Source organism: Halichoerus grypus, chromosome X (genome assembly GCF_964656455.1).
Source record: "Halichoerus grypus chromosome X, mHalGry1.hap1.1, whole genome shotgun sequence".
Taxonomy (NCBI): domain Eukaryota; kingdom Metazoa; phylum Chordata; class Mammalia; order Carnivora; family Phocidae; genus Halichoerus; species Halichoerus grypus.
In genome coordinates this window covers 87,034,742-87,040,285 of record NC_135727.1, presented here as the reverse complement: position 1 = coordinate 87,040,285, position 5,544 = coordinate 87,034,742, and the positions used below count along the sequence as shown (strand labels likewise).

Here is a 5,544-nt window from a genome sequence, read left to right as displayed (position 1 = left end):
CTTCCGGGATACGACGTTGCGCATGGAGTTGAGGGGAGGGACTCAACTTTCCCTGAATTATACTTTGGACAGGTGGGACAGATGATAGAGGCACTTTTTGCAGATTTATTAAACTTTTCCCACCAACACTAGTTCATGAATGCCATCGTTTCCTCAAAAGACCCAATGGTTTGATGCATATACAGTGGAAATTTTAGAATTTCTGGTAGGGCTGGATTGGTGTTTGGCACAAACCAGAGTTCTCTCTTTTTTATCAAGCCAACAATTACTAGATTTCCAATGTTGTTTTTTTCCTCTCTGGGGCAAATTCTTGGGTGTCTTTTAGTCAATTTTTCCAAAATCATATGGCAGAATATTCCCTTAGACCAGAGGTTTGGCTATTGGTTTCCTTGAGAGTAGCAATTTTGGAGGAAATGTCAGTGAGGTGGTTTACTTTGGCTTCCAGAAAGTCAAGTCTGGAATGCCCAGGAACCTTAACAACAGCTAGAGCTGCCCACAAAAGTATGGCAAGCTAATAAATCTGGGGCATAGAAGCCATTTTTAAGTTCATCCCCATTGGAGGTAAAGGCAGTCTCATTGTTTCCATAACATTCCAAAGTCACGAGCTACCCCAAAAGCATACCAACTATCAGTATAAATGTTTGCAGTTTTACCTTTGGCTAAGGTACAAACTCTTGTGAGGGTATAATTCAGCCTATTGGGCTGAAGTAACCAAAATGTAAAGGTGCTATTTCAATGACTTTGAAAAGGAAATATGCAGTAGCATACCTAGCACAATATTTACCATTTTTATCCTTTAAGTAAGAAGCATCAGTAAACCATGAAAAATCTGCATTGGTCACGAGTTTCCTGTAGTGTCATGGAGAGTCAAAAGGTAATCTGTCAATGTCAAGCAGTTATGAGGGGTTTCACCTAGGTCCAGTTGTAGCCCTTATTCTGAGATCGGATGCCCTAAGTATCTAACCTGAGCTTGAACGAACTAATTTTTCTTTGGAGACTTTATGTCCCTTTAAGGCCAAAAGTTTTTTTTTTTTTTACCTTGGAATTTTAATTATGTACATAAATAGCAACATGAGAAGGAGGGATTCTAAGGCTGGACATTATCTCTAGGTGAAAGGATTTTCGAATAGTCCACTTGTAGTATGGCATCACCCAAGATAACAAAGAAGCCTAGTATAGTTTTTCCTGAAGAAGAAAGCCAATTTACTACATTCAGTACTGACTTCTCTGCCATTTTTCTGTAGAAATATTGGTTTACTGCATGGAGTTTCCAATATTTACCTGTAACTGATTAAAATGGGCACAGCAGGGACGCCTGGGTGACTCAGTTGGTTAGGTGTCCGACTCTTTTTCTTTTTTTTAAGATTTTTATTTATTTATCAGAGAGAGAGAGAGAGCACAAGCAGGGGATGCGGCAGGCAGAGGGAGAAGCAGGCTTCCCACTGAGCAAGGAGCCTGATACGGTACTCGATCCCAGGACCCCGGGATCATGACCTGAGCCAAAGGCAGACACTTAACCAGCTGAGCCACCCAGGTGTCCCATGGGCATCCGACTCTTGATCTCAGCTCAGGTCTTGATCTCAGGGTCGTGAGTTCAAGCCCTGCATTAGGCTCCATGAAAAAAAATGAGCAGAGCATGGAGCATTCTATTAATTTCCAGGTGAATTCTTCACACTTCCTGGCTTTTGAAAGTTCTTCTTCCACAAATCTATGACTATGTATCCTCGTAAACCCCAGTCATATAATTTCTCCCTACTGACCTGGACAAATACGATGGCTTGTTGTGGATAATAAACAGAGGCAGCTACTCCCATGAACCCAGGGGGATACACCAGCTTCCTTATTCTTGAACCTCTAGCCAAAAGAAGTCCAACAATGCCAGCAAAACCAATAACACCAAGTCTTGGGAAAAAATCCAGGAGGTACATTTTGGAGATATTCATAGCTAACTCCTATTGAACCAAGCTCAGCATCTTGAGCTTAGTTTGTGAGTGCATTTCTTGACACCAACTTGTATATGGCTCACAGTAATGTTGGAGGTGTGAGATGCTTTCATCAAGTTGGGTCCTTGGCTCCCCCACATATTTAGATTGACCCTCGGGAATGGACTAGAATGAAAGCTCATTAACCCTCACGGAAGTTGTGTGAGGTGAGTCCTTTTTAGATGATGCATAGACTCAAGGTGAGCAGACTCAGACTGGCTGGCCCCCAGACCTGAATTGCCTTAAACATGTTGCTAGCAGAGGTGGCTCTGGCGGGGTCCAAGGCCAAAAGTGTTAACAGGTGGATGCTGTCCCCTGTGAAGAGGTTTGAGTAAGGGAGCAGAGAGGCAAATCATCTATGTATTATAACAAGGTAGAGCCTGCAGAAAACTTTATATTGGGGCGCCTGGGTGGCTCAGATGGTTGAGCGTCTGCCTTTGGCTCGGGTCATGATCCCAGGGTCCTGGGATCGAGCCCCACGTCTGGCTCCTGACTCGGCGAGGAGCCTGCTTCTCCCTCGCCCTCTGCCTCTCCCCTGCTCATGCTCTCTCTCTCTCTCTGTATCTCTCTGTTTCAAATGAATAGATAGAATCTTTAAAAAAAAAAAAAAAAAGAAAACTTTATATCATCCAAATGAGCTTTTAAAGTTTGTGAAAAGTAAGGACTCTCTGTAAAACCCTGGGACAGATGTACACCTATTAAGGTGTATTGCCATTCCTCCCGAGTGAAGGCAAAAAGATATTGGCTATCCTTATCATTTGGAATACTAAAAATGCAATGATAGATCAGTTACAGTGAAAAATTTGCTTTCATTGGGAATGGATGTTAACAGCACATGGGGGTTAGGAACAACAGGGTGCTGAGGGATGACAGTATTATTTATTGTTCAGAGGTTCTGAACAAACCTCCATCCTTGGCCATTGGGTTTTCTCACAGGTAAAATAGGATTGTTACAGGTACTAGTGCAGGGGATAATGAGGCCCTGAGCCTTGTAATCTTCTATTATGGGCTTGATGCCCTGAAGGGCTTCTTTATTTATAGGGCATTAATTATGGAAAGAGGTTTTGAGGGATCTATTTGAATCTTGATGGGAGGTGCAGTGTGGATTCCACCAACATCAGTTGAGACTTTTGCCCATAAAGAGGATAATAGCTGATCCAATAGAAACAAATGATCAGTGTCCCTGGGCTCACCCTATAGTGGCATCAGAGACAGAACAAATAAAAGATGTCAAACAATCATTTAATTCCCCAAATTGACTATTTTGATTACTACTGTCAAATTCTAGAATTATTTCCCCCCAACTGGGAGAAATTCTGGCATGATACTTTTCTAAGAAATATCAGCTCAATAAATGAATAGGGGCAGAGTAATGAAGGAGAAAAAGGATCAGTAGCTCTCAAAGGACCTAGACAAAAGGGATTAGGTTCAGAGACAGGAACTTGTTGAAGTTTATTAGAGATCTCCACTATTTGAGCTGTTTTAGGACTCCAAGGCAGGGGCTGCTTTTATAGCAGTGGGATTAAGCACCGAGGCTATAGCTCTGGTGTCAATAAGGACAAAGATTCAGTCCCAATCTGGAGAATGGTTTCTCTAGGCCAATTAAGAGGGAAGATTGAGATGAGCCTTGTAGTTCCTCAGAGCCCCAGTCACTGGAAATTAAGAAGACATTGGAAAGACTGACAGAAGGTGGAGGACAGAAAGTGCCTGGAGCACTTAAAGTTGTAACAATCTTTCTTTTTTTAAAAAAAGATTTTATTTATCTGACAGAGATAGACACAGCGAGAGAGGGAACACAAGCAGGGGGAGTGGGAGAGGGAGAAGCAGGCTTCCCGCTGAGCAGGGAGCCTGATGCCGGGCTTGATGCCAGGACCCTGGGATCATGACCTGAGCCGAGGGCAGACGCTTAATGACTGAGCCACCCAGGCGCCTGTAACAATCTTTCTTTTTAATAAGAACATTATCTTGAATGTCTGGCTCTTTGCAATAATAACAGAAACTCGAAAGTTTTTGGTTTTGTTTAAGAGCCTTCATTTGCCAGAGTTGAAAATTGAGAATCGTAGCAGTCTTTCTTTTAGGTGACTCACCTAGGATGCAAGCAAGCTGGTTTGCCATATTAACTAAATCTGGAGTAGGCAGTTTCCCATTCTGTCCTGTTCCTTTTAACTAAAAGAGGAAGAGCCCAGTTCAGCCTGTTAATAAACGTAGAGTTAAATGCCACCCAGTGGATTCAACATATAAAGGAAGACCAGAATATTCTTTTTTTTTTTTTAAGATTTTATTTATTTATTTGAGAGAGAGAGAATGAGAGACAGAGAGCATGAGAGGGAGGAGGGTCAGAGGGAGAAGCAGACTCCCTGCCGAGCAGGGAGCCCGATGCGGGACTCGATCCCGGGACTCCAGGATCGTGACCTGAGCCGAAGGCAGTCGCTTAACCAACTGAGCCACCCAGGCGCCCAAGACCAGAATATTCTTAAAAAAAAAAGATTTGGGGGCACCTGAGTGGCTCAGTCGTTAAGCATATGCCTTGGGCTCAGGTCATGGTCCCAGGGTCCTAGGATTGAGCCCCGCATCGGGCTCCCTGCTCCGTGGGAAGCCTGCTTCTTCCTCTCCCAGTCCCCCTGCTTGTGTTCCCTCTCTCGCTGTGTCCCTCTCTGTCAAATAAATAAATAAAATCTTCAAAAAAATAAATAAAATAAATTTTAAAAAAAGATTTTATTTATTTGAGAGAGAGTGGGAGAAGGGGCAGAGGGAGAAGCAGACTCCCTGCAGAGCAGGGAGCTGGACTCAGGACTCGATCCCAGGCCCCTGAGATTATGATCTGAGCCAAAGGCAGACATTTAACTAACAAGCCTCCCAGGTGCCCAGACCAGAATATTCTTAAAGGACAATTTGGAATTCATTGTAATAGTCATGAACAGTTTCAAGCTTTTGTGTATAAGGCTGAATTTTGTTCCAATCAATATACTTGGGAAAAGTTCCTGTAACTGCTCGGTGGAGATTTCCAGCGAGCGTTCTAGCATCTTGACAAAAGTTAGTGGTTTGTTTCTCTAAATCCCCTTCGGGATGACCCATTGTGGCTAGTTTCATCCAATGTTTGGCTTGGTCCTCACCAACAAACATGTGGACTATTGATAGAAACCTGACAAACCAGGCTGATAAGTTTGAATAGCTATGTTAAATTCTTTGGCAAACTTATGGGCGTCCTCAGTCACTTTAGGAAATTCTTTATGGCTCACAATTTGGACCTAATCCAGGCAACATAATTTGAGGTTTATTTAGATCCTCAGAAGAGTTAACTTTGAAAAGGTAGGTTTCAATAGGTTCAAGAGAGGAGCAAGAGGGGAAAGATTCAGAGGAAAAGGAAAGTTCAGCAGATAGAATAGAGGAAAATGGAGCCAGATGCAGGGACTGAGCATAAGGTGGCTACCATGTATCTGCAGGTATCAAAGAAAATGGGGGAAGGGAAAAAGAGACCTCGGAAGCCATTTTGGCTTCTTTCAATGGTTTTCCTCAGTTAATTTAGAAATAGTCTTTTGCAGAGACAAACTTAGAATCCTGA

At 42.9% G+C, this 5,544-nt stretch overlaps 1 pseudogene; it reads right to left on the bottom strand.

Annotated features, from left to right (window-relative positions):
* Positions 1-1,649: 1,649 nt before the first annotated feature.
* On the bottom strand, positions 1,650-2,232 carry LOC118547975 (MICOS complex subunit MIC26 pseudogene; annotated as a pseudogene).
* Positions 2,233-5,544: the final 3,312 nt, after the last annotated feature.